Source organism: Hypanus sabinus, chromosome 2 (assembly GCF_030144855.1).
Source record: "Hypanus sabinus isolate sHypSab1 chromosome 2, sHypSab1.hap1, whole genome shotgun sequence".
Taxonomy (NCBI): Eukaryota; Metazoa; Chordata; class Chondrichthyes; order Myliobatiformes; family Dasyatidae; genus Hypanus; species Hypanus sabinus.
The window spans coordinates 137,338,319-137,356,707 of NC_082707.1; the positions used below are offsets into that span (position 1 = coordinate 137,338,319).

General features: G+C 37.6%; 1 long non-coding RNA gene across 1 annotated transcript; it reads left to right on the forward strand.

The window, feature by feature from the left end:
• Nucleotides 1-807: 807 nt before the first annotated feature.
• On the forward strand, nucleotides 808-16,444 carry LOC132384542 (uncharacterized). The gene is made up of 3 exons (XR_009508929.1): nucleotides 808-825; nucleotides 994-1,133; nucleotides 16,371-16,444. It is a non-coding gene; the product is annotated as an uncharacterized LOC132384542 (long non-coding RNA).
• The last annotated feature ends 1,945 nt before the right edge of the window (nucleotides 16,445-18,389 follow it).

The following is an 18,389-nucleotide window of genomic DNA, read 5'->3' on the forward strand; positions in this document are numbered from 1 at the left end:
GAGGGAGACTATTGTTTTGAATTAGGAATGAATGTAATAAATTAGAAAACTGAAATCTTCATTTAACCACCACAAATATTCGTGATGACGACGGTATCCTGTAGCATATTTAGCACATTTTATGATTCATTTTATGAATGACTAACAGAATTTAAAGGTTCCATGTTTGCTGAATTCTGTTTCCCTCTTTTTCATTCCCATGGTTTCCAGGACAGCTCTGAAGGTCAGGTTGTGCTAAAAACTTACATATATGTTAAGAGCAAGAAATCATGATGATGTAGCAGCCCTCCTAAATAAGATGTACTAGTGAGAAAGACAGCATTGGGAAGTTATTGACTGTATGCTATTTAAGTTATTAAAATGTTTCACAAAGAACTTACTGAAAATGTAATTGTGTCTCTATCTGTTATATATAATATATTAAGTAAAATTTTATATAGCATGTCAATTAATGTCATGATGGGTCGAAGACCTCCAATGTGATCAATAGTGGTGAAGCATAAGCATAAACTATGTATAAAATTAATTAACATTGATAATTTAAATATGGTTCTCCTATAATGTACTCAGTGTGTGTGTAGTATTAAGGCTACAAGAAGAAACCTGCCCATTCCTGCTTCTTCTCCGAAACCTCAGCTTATTATGTGTTGTTCCATGCTGTTTACGGCCACAATAGAAGATTGTTCATCTTCTTCCAACAATATTTCTTTATGTTATCTGGCAAATCTGATTCACTAGCGATTCGACACATAGAGTTGCATGGAGTCCATCTTTTAGGCATATATAGAATCCAAAAGAAGGAACTACAAAATATGTTAAGTACAAGTAAGTGCTATAGTTATTTTAATGTTTCACATTATTTATTGATGTTTGATGCATTTTGAGATAAACACTCTTTCAGATCTTTTAAATAAGTTTTAAAATTATATAAATAAACTTGGATAGTTTTAAAAGATTGATAACTGACATGAGATATTTATATACTATTAAAAGGTTTATAATAAGTTGCAAGATGCCAAAGACTGTCAGGGCAACAGCAAAGTGGCTTAAGGCAGTCTGGAGCCCACTCTGCCTCACAGGATGCAAGCTGGCTGCAAAGAATTTCCCTCTCTGACTCTCTATATCAGGAAGAGGTAAGTGTGGTGGATGGGAGCCATGGCCATCAAGCTCAAGCAATCAGCTGGGTCCAGAATGATTTGCACTATGTATTGTATCTGTACGTATACATCATGTATTCATACCATGCTGATAGTGAAGATTACTGATTTACATTATCCTCTTAGTCATTCCACAGGCAACTTCCACTATGTGTGAAGATGTTAATTTATAATAGCAAAAACTGGTAGAGTCATAGAATCATAGAAAAGTACAGCACGGAAACAGGTGCTTCTATTCCATGCCAAACCATTTAAACTGCCTCCTCCCATCAATCTGCACCATCCATGCACTTATCCATACTGCTCTTAAACGTTGAAATCAAGCTCACATGTACCACTTGTGCTGGCAGCTGGTTCCACACCCTCACAACCCTCTGAGTGAAGAATTTTCCCCCTCCTGTTCCCCTTAAACTTTTCACCTTTCACCATTAAACCATGACCTCTAGTTGTAGTGCCAGACAACCTCAGTGGAAAAAAACCTGCTTGCATTTACCCTATCTATACCCCTCATTATTTTGTACATTTCTATCAAATCTCCCCTCGGTTTTCTACGTTGCATGCAATAAAGTCCTAACCTATTCAATGTTTCCTCCTAACTCTGGTCCTCCATTCCCAGCAACATTCTTGTAAATTTTCTCTGTTCTCTTTCAACCATGCTTACATCTTTCCTGTAGGCAGGTGACCAAAACTACACACAGTACTCCAAATTAGGCCTCACCAGTGTCAACATAACATCCCATCTCCTGTACGCAGTGCTTTGCTTTATGAAGGTGAATGTGCCAAAAGCTTTCTTAACAACCCATCAACCTATGACAGCACTTTCAATGAATTGTGGACCTGTATTCACAGATCTCTCTGTTCTACAGCACTCCTCAGTGCCCTACTGTCCACTGGAAAATCTGAAGAGAAAAAGGCCTTATAATATTGGTTGATTACTGTGGCAATGCACTTAATAAACTTTTTCTTCTGATATAACAATGTTAGTAATTATAGAACTAATATGGAGGGAAGAAAAGGGACATGCTAGTGCAGAGAATGAGAGGGAGAGAGAGGGAGGGTGGGAGTGAGGAAGGAAAATGGAGAGACCAGGAAGAAAAGTAAGGTGAGCAAAATTGATGGAAAGTGAAGATTTTGGAAGTGAAAGGGGGTAGAAGAAGCAATAAGGTGAATATTCAGAAAATACTTGTAGTAGGAATCTGTGGGATGCAATGGTTATTCATTGGAGAGAAGAAATATATCAAAATGCTCCAATGTTATGAATGGGAAGTATCATTGGGTGGTCTGTTGTAAGTAAGAAGTGAATCAATGCTGGGATAACTGCAGCAGGGGTAGAAGGATAAACGATTTATCAGGCACGATATGTGCTTGAATCTTCTTCAAAATCTTCAAATGGAGATAAATATGATTAAAATCTTGTTGACTGAAATTTTGCTAACATGAACATTGAAATTAGACAGCACTCCTTTTAGTGAGTAGTTCTTACCTGACAGTTCTGATTTTTTCCATTGATTCTAATTTTATTAGTTCACCATTCATCTTCAATTGTTGTGGAAAGTCAGACTATTTTTTGAGTATTTCTTGAGGTCTGCTGACCAGAATTGATCAGAGACTGACTTAACACTCCTTACAACTAGTCTACAATATCTTGTGGATATATCATTTTAAAAACTTGCATCACAGAGGCAATTATCTGAAAACTTTTTGGATTTCCAACATATTCTGCTAGCCTTTGTTTAAAAATAATTCTGATTTTCCTTGTAAAGAACTGATTTTGAAATTATTCCTTGGATTTTCTATTTCCCCTATCAGATTAAGTAGTTATTGAGAATAGGTTTTTATGAAACCTTTTGTGTACCTCTGTCAGATCAGTCCATATTCTTCTGTAGCTAAAGGCAAACAAACTAAATTTATGCTAATAGTCTTGTTAATTTATTGTATGTTTCAATACTATTCTGGTGAAACAGTGTTTCAAGCCCTATGAAAGAACATAAGAAAATGGAACAGGAATTGGCCAGTCAACTTCTCAAGCCCTCCCTTCTTTTCAAGAAAAACATAACTGATCTTCAACTACAATACTATTTTTCGATCTAGTTCCCATATTCCTGATTCTCTAATGTGCAGAAATTTGCCAAACTTTTTTTTAAATGTAGGCGATGTCTAAACCTTCCACAGATGTCCAGGATAGAGAATTCCAGAGACTTGTCACACTGTAATGACAGTTCTCCTTATTTCAGTATTAGTTCTAGGAACTTTGATTTGGACAATCTTCTGCCTAGTATCTATCCAGCTGACCCTACTAAGGGTTATTTGGACCGATACTGAAGGGTTGTGTATTGCAATGGGAATACCTCTCATTCTTATAAACATTAGAGAAGGGAGGCAGGCACACCCTATTCAGTCTCTACTCAACACTTGTCTTCTGGAACTAGTTTGGTGAATCTTTCTTGGACTCCCTCTATAGCAAATAAGGAAACCCAAACTGTAAGCAAGGAATTAATAGTAAGTAATGAGATCAAAATTGGACGCAATACTCTAGGTGTGGCCTCACTAATAAAATTATGAGAATATTTTTATGTATTGGTAGAATTTGATATGTTGATAATTGAACTAATATAAATTTCACTCTTTTGCAATTTAGATTTTTTTTAAATAACCAGTATTTTATTCATGTTTTAAGTTCACATTGCGTCTGTCAAATAAGGTTGAAATAATTTGTGTAATTTCTCATCTAAATTATTATGCCTTCTATAGTCCTAACTTCCCTAACACTTAGGAAATATACTGACATGATCCAAGATGAAAGAACTTGAACCACCCCACATTAAGTTCCAAATTGCCATTCTTTATCTCAGTCCAGATGAAGGGTCTCAAGCCTGAAACATTGACTGTTTATTTCCCTCCATTGATGCTGTCTGACCTGCTGAGTTCCTCCAAATTTTTTTGGTGTTGCTCAGGATTTCCTGCATCTGCCGAATCTCTTGTGTTCATAGTTTGTGTCATTCACTGCTGGCAGGACAATTCCTGGCATGGCCTATTTGTCATGTTTCTTTCAAGTCCCGCTTGATCCTATGGTTGCAGTAACTTTTTGAACTTCACATGATCCATTGTGCTGCAGGCAATCATACTTTGCTTTCTTTGATGGCCTGTGACAGGCAGAAGAATGGTTGAAGTTTTAGGGCAAGATACTGCACCATGATTCAAAGTACATCCAGTTCCTTAACTCAGAATTACCCTGAACTGCTGCTGGTCTCATTGAAGAGTATAGTAATGGACAGGCTATTCTGCCCACAATGTTGTGCTGCTCTTGCTGCTAATTTGTGTTTCATACATATCCGTCCATGCTTTTCATATTCATGTGTCTATCAAAAAGCCTCTTACACTCACCAAACTATCTGCTTCCACTTTTACCCCTGGTAAGCCATTCCAGGTACCCACCACTTTCTGCATAAAAAAACTTACCCCTCAGTCACCTTTAAATTTCCTTCCTCTAACCTACAAAGCATCTCCTCCAGTGTTTGACATTTCTACCCTAGGGAAAAGATTCAAGCTGTCTACCCTATCTATGTCTCTAATCATTTTAAAAGTCTCTGTCAGGTGTCTCCTCAGCCTCCAATGCTCTAGGGAGAACTACACAAGTTTGTTCAAGTATTCCTTAAAGTTCATACACTTCAATATAGGCAGCATCCTGCTAAACCTCTCAAGTACCCTCTCCACAGTTTCTACATCTTCTTGTAATGGAGTAAAAAGATATGCAATGCTCCAAGAGCAGTCTGCCTAAAGTTTTATATAACTGCATCATGACTACCTTACACTTATAATCAACACCCCCACCAAAGAAGGCAAGCATTCCATATGCCTTCTTTACCACCTTATCCACTTATGTAGCCACTTGCAGTGAACTATGGACCTGGACCCCGAGAGCCCTCTGTACCTCAAGGCTAGTAAAAGGCCTATTATTAACTGTAATTTTTTTCCCTTATCATTTGACCTCCAAAGTGTAGAACATCATATTTGCCCTGCTTAAACTCCATTTGTCACTTCTCTGCCCATATCTGTAACTGATCTGTATACCATTATATTCTTTGATAGTCCTTTACACTGTTCTCAACTCAGCCATCTGTAGATATGCTATTCACAACCCATCAACATATTTATCCAAATTACTGATAAATGTCACCAACAATAGATGTTCCAGCATTGATCACAGATCTCCAATCAGAATACCAGCTTTCCACCTTGCCCTCTTTCTTCTATGGCTAAGTCAGTTCTGAATCCAAACTTGCATCTTCTGAATCCCATGAATCTTTATCTTCTGAATCAATCTACCATGAGGGATCTTATCAAATGGCTTGTTGAAGTCCATGTAGATAACATCCACTACATTAGCTTCAATCGTTAGTCACCTTCTCAAAAAACTCAGTGTGGTTTGTAAAATATGATCTGCCCTGCAAAAAGCCATGACCCTAAGCAGGCCATGGCTTTCCAAATATGCAAAATCCTATCCCTCAGTAGACAGATTATGTAAAGTTCCTTCATCTCTCAGTGTCTATTAGGGAGCCTACAGTATTTCAGTATAATTGTACCTATTATATTTCTGAGGTCCAATTTTGTTTCTTTTATGGATGAGCCTATAATTCCCAAAATTATCCCTTTTACCTTTCTTGAACAACAGAACAAGATTTGCTATCCTCCAATCCTCTGGTATTATTTCTGTGGGCAGAAAGATCATCAACAGTGACCCAGCAGTATCTTCATTAATTCCAGTAGTAATCTAGGGAATGTCCCATATGGTCCCAGGACTTATCTTAGGACTTACCTATCCTAAGATTTTTTAAAACACCAACATTGCCTCTTTCAAAACCTCAATGGGCTCCAGTATGTTAGCTTGTTTTATGCCAAACTCACATATGTTAAAGTCCCTCCCTCGGTCAAGTCTGAGCAAAGTATTCATTAAAGATGTCCCCTATGTCTCCATACGTGTTTCACCATTTATCCCTTAGTAGTCATACCCTCACTCTAGTCATCTGCCTGATCTTCACATAGAATGCCTAGAGGATTTCCTTAATCCTACTTGCCAAGACTTCCTCATGTTCGCTTCTAACTCTTCTAAGCCCCTTCATAAGCTACTTACTGACTATTTTATTATTCTCAAAGCTCCCTCTGATCCTTGCTTCTTAATTCTCAATTATGCTTCCTCTTGATTAAATATTCCACCTCCCTTGTCTACCAGGTTTCCTTCACCTTACCATCCTTTCCCTGTGTCAATTGGACCAACCAATCCAGAAACCAATGTAAGTGTTCTCTAAGCAACCTCCACATTCCTGCTGCATTTTCCCCCGAGAACATCTGTTCCTAATTTATGCTCCCAAGTTCTCGTCACTGTTTGTAAAGAGCTTGTATATTCTCCCTGTGACCGTGTGAGTTTCCTTTGGTTATTTCGGTTTCCTCCCACAGTCAAAGACGTACCAGTTGGTAAGTTAATTGGTTATTATAAATCATCCCATGGTTAGGCTAGGAATAAATCAGGAGACTGCTGGGTGGCGCGATACGAAGGGCCAGAAGGGCCTACTTCACACTCTATCTCAATAAATAAGTAATGCCATCGTAATTACTGCTTCAGAACTGCTTTTTATGTGAATGGCATACATTTAGTTAAATAATAAATTAAAAGATGAAAATGCAAGCCAAATGTATTTGTGTAGAACTAGTTGGTATTGTAGATAAATTACTGTACCTTTCCTTGTAAATGTTACATAAATTTAATTTAGTCTAATTGCATACAATGTATTCTCCCTGGTAGTGTTATGGATGCAAGGTGTTAAGTGATTTTAATCCAGATTACTATCACTACACATTCACAGTACAGAATCAGTTTTAGACAGGACCAATTGATGCAAAATCATGAATCTCAGCCAGGGTGAAAATGTAGGCTGAGGAAAGGTGACACTAGGACTTTGGGAAGAGACCTGGAGAGAAAGGTTATTCCATATTTTATAATTAGCTCATCTTCTACTTTAGAGGGAAACAAGAGTGCAAAAGTGTTCTATTTTTTAGCACTTGCATCTGTTTCCATAGTGAACTGGAAAATCACAAATATTCTTTTAACTTTTTCCTGATGCACGCACGTACGCAGTATTTTGCCACTTTGTTATTCTGCAAAAGAGATAAAATTGTATAGGAATAAGTTGTTTAGTTGTTTTCTTTTCAAACCTCTGAAATAATAATCAGAGGGTGAAAGCAAATAATAATATACCAATTAATTCAAAATTTTACCAAAAAAAGTAAGGGAAAGGAAAGCTGAATATTTCTCACTTGCATTCAGTGGGGAAGTAAAGCACAGCATATTGGGAACTTATTGAATTTCAAATTGAATAGAGCTGCTGTTTGTTCAATGATAAGTGGGTACTCTAATTATATTATTTTTTTATTCAAATATGGTGACATAATTGTCAAAATGACTTACAAGTTGCTGGAAGTTATTGCACATGGAACAAAATGTAATGAAACTACTGGAGAAAATAAATAGTGTACAATTCCCAGATAGCCTTCTATCCAAAGTTAAAATACATTAATTATCAAAGTATGTATACTATATACTACCTTGAGATTCACCTCCTTACAGGCAGCCACAAAACTAAAAAGCCCAATAGAACCCATTAAAGGAAAGAATACTGTCAAACACCCACTGTGCAGGAAAAAAAAAACAAATTGGGCAAACAATACAATAACATTCAGAAGTGGAGTTCATGAAAGTGAGTCAACAGCCACAAAGCCAGTCATCACTGCAGCCGATTCAGGAGCTCATTAGTTGCAGGCCGTCACTTCAGTTTAGTGCAGAGATGAGAAAACCTTGTGGACCAGCGAGTTGGTCTAGCTCATCCCTTCCCTCTGGCCCCGGCATCCTGACCTTTTCATTTTGGCCTGGCACTGAAATTGTCCAACCCTCAGGCTGTTCCTCGCTCTCCTTTGCCAACCTGAAGATATATATTTTAGCACCTGCTTCATTAAATTTCTGAAAATGCCTGCTTCCAAAACACTTGAGAATATTTAATGCAAAAGAGTAAATTTGAATTTTTTTGTAAAAGCTGTGATATTTCTCAAATTACAATTATGATTACATTTCATACATTTCTTGGTTTTTGGTCATCCTGAGGTCATGAATGATATTCTGCTTTACATTTTAGGAACATTCCTATAAATTTGTGTAAGAAGTAAATTGTTACAGTTCTGCTACTATTGGAAGTATGATTGCAACAAAATAAAATTATTTTGAGCGAAGTTTCAAAGATTGTTCATTGACTTATTGGTGTAGATTACATTAGTCAGAGAGTAATATCAGAGTGTAATTGCACATTGCTGTCTGAACTGTGTCACACTGGAAAGGTCTCAGCATCTCCTGTTTTAAGCTATAAAGAATGACTCATAACAGCATGTTCTATATAGGGCTAAGCTTTTCTATGCTGCCTGTGAATGCATATGAGCGTGTATATATGATTTCAGATGCCAGTCTGTATGCTGATGCAGAACCTCTGTTAAGAGCTATCTGTATTCGTAAGTAGTATTAATGTGAGAGGAATTACATGACCTATCGCATTCCATCATTAATTTACCATCAGTTTTCTGGAATAAATCACTGTCATTAAATTCAATTAGCTGCAATACTGAATTCTAGTTTATTTTTGAGACAGGTATATGATAATTGAACTATGAATAAAATTAGCCTTGGTTGGAGATGATGAAAGAAGCTGTAGTTTTGCAGTATACCTCTGCCATAATTTCATGGAACCTCTGAATTGGCAAATCCCCAAGTAAGTTGAGAAGATAGAACATCACAGGTCAGGACTAGGCCCTTCATCCCAGCATGTCTGTGCTGATCACGATGCCAAGCTAAACCAATCCCATCTGTCTGCATGTGGTTGTATCTCTCTCTGCCTTTTCATGTGTTGGTCCAAGTGTCGCTATCATAAATGCTTCAACTACCTTTCTAGACAGGGCCTTCCACTCTGTGGAAGCTTGCACATTTCCTTTAAACTTTCTCCCTCTCACTTTAATCCTATAAAAAAGATTCTGATCATCTACACTATCTATGCCTCTCATCATTTTACATTCTTCTATTGGGTCGTATCAGCTTCCGATGCTTCAGCAAAAACAATCCAAGTTTGCCCAACCTCTTCTTGTAAGTAGTACACTACAACCCAGGCATCATCTGCACCGTCTTCAAAGACTCCACATTCTTCTGAAAGTGCAGCAAACAGAATGCCACATACCCCAAATGCGGCCTAACCAAAGTTTTATGCAGCTGCAACCTGTTTTTCCGACCTTTTTACCAATATGCTGACTGATGAAGACAAGCATGCCATATATCTTTTTACCACCATATCCACTTTGTTGTCACTTTCAGTGAACTATCAACTTGCACTTCAAGATCCCGCTGCAGATCAATGCCACTAAGGATCCTACCATTTACTGTATATTTTCCATTTCCACTTACCCTCCCAAAATATTCACACTGGTCTCGATTAAGTACTTCCTGCCATTTCTCCATTTAAATTTTCAATGGATTTGTAACCTGCTGTAGCACTTGAAGACACTCAAAACTTTCCACAAATCCACTAATTTGTATGTCATCTGCAAACCTATAAATCAAACATTTTCATCCAGATTAGTTATACATATAGTATAACAAAGAACAGAGTGCCTTGCAGAACACCACTGATCATAAAGCTCCAGGCAGAGAAACACCCCTACACTTCTGTCTTTTACGATCAAGCCAATTTTGTATCCATCTTATCAACTCACCGTAGGTCTCAAGTGACAATCTTCTTGCCTAGCCCATCAAAAGGGACCTTGTCAAACATTTTAATAAAAGCCTTATGTCCATCAAACAGCTTTGCCATACCCTCAAAAAACTCAAGTCTGATTTGTGAGACACAAACCCCCTCATATAAAGCCACGCTGATTTTCACTATAATTTCATGCTTTTTCCAAATGTAAGTCCTGTTCTTATGAATCTTCTCTAATTATTTCTTTCCACTGATATAAGGATCACCAGTTTATAATTTCCTGCTTTTTCCCTCTTCAACAAAGGATCAGTACAGCTATTTTTCAGTCTTCTGGCTAAAGAGGATACAGATATCACGGCTCAAGATATCCTCCCTTGCTTCCCTCTGTACTCTGGCATAAATTCCATCAGGCTCTGGGAACTTATCCATCTTAATATTTCCAATACACATATCTCCTTCTTAATATCAACACACCCTAGAAAGTCAACAAACCTCTCCCTAATTTTACCATCATCTGTGTCTTTCTTGGTAAACACTGAGGCAGTGTGCTCAATTATGGCCTCGATCACTTCTGGTTTATCACATAAATTCCGTCCACAATTCTGAGTAGACCTGCACTTTCCTTAGCTATTCTCTTGCTTCTAATATACATACTGTATAAAATTCCTTGTGAATTGCTTTCATTCTATCTGTCAAGAATATTTAATTGGTTCTTTTACCCCTCCTAAATACTTGTTCATTTTTCCCTAGCTCATTTATTCTTCAAAGGCCTTGTCTAATTTTAGCTTCCTCAACCTTACATATTCTTCTTTTTTCTTTTTTGACTAAATCAACAATTTCTTCAGTCATCCAAAGTTTCCAAACCTTGCCATCCTTATGTTTCATGCGCACAGGAATTGTTGATCTTGACCTCCAATCCATTGGTCTATGTGTCAAATGTGGATTTGTACACAAAACAACCTCTCCCAATCTACTTGCCCAATTTCCTCTTTAACTAGCCTTCATCCAATTTAGCACTTTTACTTGAGGACCAGTTTTATCATTATCCATAACTACCTTAAAACTTACAGAATTATGATCACTGCTTTTAAAATTGTCCCTCACTGAAGTATTGACCTCCTGGCCAGGCACATCTCTTAATGAATAGTCTTGTACTGCCTCATCCCTATTTGAAATCCTGACATGTTGTTTCAAGAAACCTTCCTGGATGCACCTCTTTCTCTCCTAACTCTGGCATGATAAAACTCCCAGTCAATGTAGGAAAAGTTAAAATCATCCACTATAATGACCTGGTTTCTTTCACTACTTTGCATGATCTGTCTGCATACCTGTTCCTCGAGCTCCTGATGGCTATTTTGAAGAACTATAGTATAGCAACATTGTTGTGAATGCACCACTCTTATAATTGAGTTCTGCCCATAAGGCCTCACTAGATGAGCTCTACTAGATATCTGCACTAAGTTCTCCGTAATGCAAATCCCTGAGCTTTTGATTGGATAAGAAAATGATTATTGATCTATATCTGGAACAAAAATTTTCACAGATAATACTGGTATTTGGTCAATACAGCTTTTAAAATGGTCTGGCCAATATACTAGTTTCTAGGATTCTATGATTAATTTGTGGAAGAGACATCATAAGTGAAATCCACTCCACTGCATTCAATTGCAAGTTTGAGGTAACATTTATACAACAAAAAAATACTTGTCAAATAAGTGTGAAATAATAAAATCTGTATGAAAAAAACAGGAAATGTGTGGTAGATGTATTTCTTCTAGTCAATAGTCTAAAGAACATTTATTTCAAAGAGGAAAACACAAAGATATTTATCAAAAGAGAAGTTTGATGTATTTATTTTTGTGGTGAGCTGTAGAAGTTAAGTCAATCATAACCAGAGATTAGATTAGATAAATACTTGAAAAATATGGAACTTTATCATGAAATAATAGTGGCATGGGATTTGGGGAGATAACTGTTATGTAAATTTAACATGATGACCAAATGCTTGAAATTTCTACTTTCACTTAAATCCAAGTTATTGTTGTGTAAGTTTTCCTATCAAAATCTCGATATATGTTGGTCAAAAAAGGGAAAATGTGAATACAGTACATGAGTTGCAGTAAGTTAGTAGTGCGCATAAAAGGTAAAGATGAAAACTTAGTCATGATGATGTTTCTGAAGGTTAAAATGAAGCAAAAGGAAGGGTTTCATCTGAATACCTAGAGTCGTGATGGTCAGGGCTTTACGTTTGGGAGAAAGGGAAGTTGGTAAAGATATGAAAAACCATTTTAAGCAGAGCAGAATGGACAAAGTTGGATACATTATAGAAGAGTATTCAGAAGAATTTTGGAGCAAGATTATTGGACTTTGCTATGGAACCTATGTGCTGCTTTCCACACAAATGCTGAACTCCATGTTTCGCCACGTGATAAAAGCAGATGTACAAATGAAAAAACAAAATCATTTTGTGAACATGTAAAATGAATGAGAAACCAAAACTGTATTGATGCTATTTTTGGTATTCATTCACAACTCAAAATTTCTTTACTTTTTACTAAGTTCCTCCCTCATTTTATCAGAGATGGTCCATATCTGACTTTTCCCTGCCCTTTTGGGCCTTTCTGTCTCCATCCACTTCCTCCATCTCACAATCTTTGTTAATGAAAGCTAACTTGTTTTACCTGTTTCCAAATTCTGTGACCTGAAATAATAACTCAGCTTCTCTTTCCACAGATGTTGGCTGATCTTCTGAGTGTTTCCAACATTTTCTGTTTTTATTTTAGATTTTCTACATTAGTTGTTCTATCTTTGATTTTTAGAGCTGGAAATGCTTTCGTTTTTTATGAGTTCTTTCTATAACAATCATTTCGAGGCCTGTCTTCAGGGGTTTATAAAGGTTATTACATTATTAATGCAAGTTAGTATTTATATCTATAGACTCACATTTACTGGAATTGAAATCAGTTGATTATAATAGACTAAGTTGCCTAAAATGGAGTTAATGAAAAATGCATTAATGGAACATTTTATTGCATTTTCAAGATTTTGTAAAATGATTTTCAAGTAATGAATTGGTTCTGAAACATAGGTTATGTTGTTGACATATAGATTACAAAATTTTCATTTTTTGAACACCTTACGCAAAATTTATTAAAATCCAGTTACAGCTTTTAGTTTACTTCTTTCAGAATTTAGTCGTTGCTGCAAAGATATCATTTATTAAGGTTTTCCTTTGAGAAGGTTGTACTTTTTGAATCAGTTTTCGAATTGATTAACTACAGCTGTGAAAATCCCTGTGGCACCTGATGACCCTGTGATCTCCGTCGTAGAGGACGATGTCAGGCTGTCTTTAAAGAGGGTAAACGTTCACAAGGTGGAAGGTCCCAATGGAGTACCTGGTAAGGTTCTGAAAACCTGTGCCAACAAACTGGTGGGAGTTTTCAAGGACATTTTCAACCTCTCCCTGCTATGAGAGGAAGTCCCCACTTGCTTCAAAAAGGCAGCAATTATACCAATGCCTGAGAAGAATACTGTGGGCTGCCTTAATGACTATTGCCTGATAGCACTCACATCTACAGTGATGAAATGCTTTGAGAGGTTGGTCATGACTAGACTGAATTCCTGCCTCAGCAAGGAATTTGCCGATCACCACAATAGGTCAATGACAGATGCAATCTCAATGGCTCTTCTGATGGCCTTAGACCACCTGGACAACACAAACAACTATGTCAGGATGCTGTTCATTGACTACAGCTTGGCATTTAATAGCATCATTCCCACAATCCTGATTGAGAAGTTACAGAACCTGGGCCTCTGTAGCTCCCTCAGCAATGGGATCTCGACTTCCTAAAAGGAAGACCACAATCTGTGCAGATTGGTGATAACGTCTTCTCCTCAGTGACAATCAATACTGAAGCACCTCGGGTGTGTGCTTTGCCCACTGTTCTACTCTCTTTATACCCATGATTGTATGGCTAGGCATAGGTCAAATCCCATCTATAAATTTGCTGATGATACAACCATTGTTGGTAGACTCTCAGTTGAGACAGGAGGAACGAGATATGCCAACTATTGGAGTGGTGTCATAGCAACAACCTTGCATGCAACCTTACTGATTGTGGACTTCTGGAAGGGTAAGACAAAGGAACATATACCAATCCTCATAGAGGGATCTGAAGTGGAGAGAATGAGCAGTTTCAAGTTCCTGGTTGTCAAGATCTCTGAGGATCTAACCTGGTCCCAACATATCAATGCAGCTATAAAGAAGGCAAGACAGTGGCTATACTTCATTAGGAGTTTGAAGAGATCTGGTATGTCAACAAATACATTCAGAAATTTCTATAGATGTAGTGTGGATAGTATTCTGACAGGCTACATCACTGTCTGGTATGGAAAGGCTACTGCACAGGACCGAAAGAAGCTGCAGAGGGTTGTAAATTTAGTCAGCTCTATCTTGGATACCAGCCTACAAAGACATCTTCGAGGAGTGTTGTCTCAGAATGGCAGCGTCTATTATTAAGGACCTCTAGCACTCAGAGCATGTCCTTTCCTCACTGTTACCATCAGGTAGGAGGTACAGAAGCCTGAAGGCACACACTCAGCGATTCAGGAGCAGCTTCTTCCCCTTTGCCATCTGATTCCTAAATGACATTGAACCCATGAACACTACCTCACATTTTTAATATATATTATTTCTGTTTTTTGCATGAGTTATAATCTATTAAATATACGTATATGTTAATCGACTTATTTATATATTTATTGATATTATTTTAATTTTTCTTCTTCTTCTAGATTATGTAATGCATTGAACTTCTGCTGCTAAGTTAACAAATTTCACGACACATGGCGGTGATCGTAAACCTGATTCTGATTCTGAAATTGACTGTAAATGTCAACTGATAACATTCTTCCACAATAACAAGCACCTGTCTGCATTGAACAGGATCATAGTCTTTTAAGGTCACCTTCATTGTTAAGAGGTTTAGTACCAACACACTTCTCAATTTTTAATGTGTACCACCATGTAGCTCATAATATGGTGACATTGTGGAAATTGGATAAATCACTCTAAAAACCTATCATCTGTTGTCAGTTCAGATTGAAATCATAGATGAACCATGAGCCATTCAGGATGCTAAAGCAAAGTACTGCAACTCACACAAAATGCTGGAGGAGCTCAGCTGGTCAGGCAACAGCTATGGAAAAGAGTAAGCAGTTAATGTTTTGGGCCAAGACTCTTGATCAGGACTGATAAAAAAGATGAGAAGAAGATGGGGGTTGGGGAGGAAGAAGTACAAAGTGGCAGGTAATAGGTGAACCAGGGACAGGGTTGTGAAGTAAAGAGCTGGGAAGTTGATTGGTGAAAGGGATGAAAGGCCGGAGAAGGAGGAATCTGATAGGAGAGGGTAAAAGACCATGGAAGAAAAGGAAGGGGGAGGAGCACCAGAGGGAGGTGATGGGCAGGTAAGGAGATAAGGTGATGAGGGAAGTAGGAATGGGATGAAGGAGGAAGCAATTAACGGAAGTTTAAGGAATCGATGTTCATGCCATCAGGTTGAAGGTTGCAGTACCTAGATGGAATATAAGGTGTTGTTCCTTCAACCTGAGTGTGGCCTTATTGCAGCAGTAGAGGAGAATGTGATTGATGGAAGCTGCTTCGATCTTCTTTTGTCTGTGACTCTCCAGTGTATTTCACAGATTTGCATTTTGCATGACCTATAACATACAATGATGAGGCAGAAAATCCTTCAAAGAATATACAATGCGCAAATTCTCAACATTGCAAACACTCTGGACAGGGCTCAAAGTCCAAAATTGGCACTTGAGTTGCATTTCACCTTTGCACGCCAGCAAGGACTATGCATGAGCATTTACATTTTGATTGGCTTATCCTTATTGGCGAAGCATTGCATTCAAATGGTAACTTTCATTCCGAAAGGCCCAGATTTTATTTGTGATTTAATCAGGGGTTTGTGGTCAGTGGCAATTTGCATCTTAGTGTCTTGAGAAGCCTACAAGGATTTAGGAAGATGCCTCTCTACATACAGTAAGTATATATCAATATTGAATTCAGATTAAAGTGTCTGGCTACTTGCAAAATATGTGGCATGGTTATCACATCAAAGAAGAAACATTTTCTCACTATTTAACCAACACAAAACACAAAAGCAGTTTATTCTGTTTCTATTAAGTAAACTAATTAATTAAAATGAAATGTTTAGAAGGAAAGACATGCACCTGCCTTTGATACCATGGCTTCAGCCACAAGCATTTGTAACTGGTTGCCAAGAAGGATACGTTTTTTTTTCTATAATTGCAAGGAATGTGTCATAATTTTCCAGCAAGTTTTTCCACCCACTTAGTCACTATGATGGGTTATTCTGAAATGATGTGGCACATGCATAATTACATTCTTCTGCTTATGCAGGGCTTCTGGGTGCTCCTGATAAATGCCCTTGAGACTGTCATGGCCATCCTGGGGGCTCCTCCTTTACACTGCGCAATTGGGTGAGGAATATGCTCATCTTTGAATCTTGCCTTTTGTCTTTCCATAACAGGGCTCCAACTAGAGTTTCTGTGCATCTTTCCTTAGATAATCAATCATTCAATGACATAACTTGTTTGTTATTACTTCAACAGCGATTGTATTGTGGGAGAATAAAATGAGTAATGGTAGGATTAATGTAAATATGGGTGATGGCCTATACAGTATTGATGGGCTGAAGGGAGAGTTTCCATGCTGTAACTTTCTATAGAGTACAACAGAAGCACTGGATTTACTGCATTTACATACCAATCTCACTCGTTGAGTGGTCTTCATACCTCCACTTAGTCTCTGACCTCTTGCACTTCCCTCAATATCCGGTTCAGTACTCTTAAATCCATTTTACCCTGCAAACTCAGGACATGATGCTCTCAGACACCAACTACTCCCACACATACGTGCATGCTTACCATCTTCTTGGCTACTTTACTCCAACAAGCAAGCAACCTGTCAATGAGGCTGTCTGCCCCACGGGACGGTTGCTAAAAAAAAGTCATCCTGCTGGACATCACAGTAACCCTTTCTTCTGGGTTTCCTGTCCGGATATCCTCTCCCATGCTTCTTCATGAATCTAAGTAAATATTGGTACCCACATCTCTCACAGTTTCTTTCCAGAGGTGACTTAGTTTTTGAAAAGGAAACATTTTTTTGGCACCTAATTTAACTCTTTACCACAGATTTCTTCAGTAAGAGTAATTTCTGTCATCCCTATCTAATAAAATAACCCATCTAATGCGCACTGAATCTAGCCCTTTCATTTTAAAGAAAACCACATTCATATCCTTTCTAAGCTTGAACTTCTCCAAAATAAACAGCTCCAAATGCTGCAAGGTTTTCCCTGATGCGTTCCTATTTTCAGTCTCCACGCACACACACACTGCTATTGTAAACAGGATGAGGAAGAGACTGGGTATGTGGTTTCTGGGAATAGGCTGAAGTACATCAGGGAATTAGAAGGTGTTTTGAAGTACACAACTGGGAGTTTATTGTATTCTCAATATTGCAGATTTCCAAAATTAGTTACCCAAAGCATCCCTTGAAGTTTGTCTTTGAGTATTTTTTTCAGTCTTATAAACCTTTGTCTTTTTTCTTTTAGGCTCACCAACCCATGTAACTTCCTGGAGCTCTTTTGTATCAGGGTGATATTAAAACAATATGATTTGGTTTATCCACCAAGGTCCTTCCTTCTCTTTCAGTATCGCGTGTGGCAAATGCAAATAATCACATAACAAATCCTGCCAGAAAATCAAGAGTTGATATATCGCACAACTTATTATTCAGTGACTCCATTCTCGATCCATCTACTCTGCAAATGAATGGAGCTTATATCGGTAAAATTACCTTGAACAACAGAAATAACATGCAGATACAGAATCATTCACTGCACGGATATTTTGGGCCAATTGGCATCTACCTGTGCTCCATGTACTTCCAGTTGCATTTTATGACTCTCTCATCCTCAGGGGAAGATTAAAGCAGCTGTACTTGTGCAGATTTCTTGTTTAGTTTTCAGGTCACAGAACCTCCTGTGTTTTTAAAGGACAGCAATGCAAATGCAGAAATCACAATCTTCTGCTCAACAGGCAAGCTGCAAGCTGAGCTCGTAGGGATGCTTATTTTATATTGTAGGACAGTTGTAAAATGTACATGTAAATTAAGTTTATCTCGTTTCAATTTTCTTCATAAAATAAAGTTAGGTATAGCTATGACTCAGATCTATATAAATTCCAGCTGTTTACAAATTGCCCTCATATTTCTGCAAACAGTTTTACAAAGCTTTCAAGTAATTCAGTTTCCAGTGATGAAAAGGATTTGGATTTTGGAGGGTTTTACAGCCAGATCGTGTTCATTCTTTGAATAAAGCATATTACTAGACTCAAACAGTAATTAATTTTCCTTCAT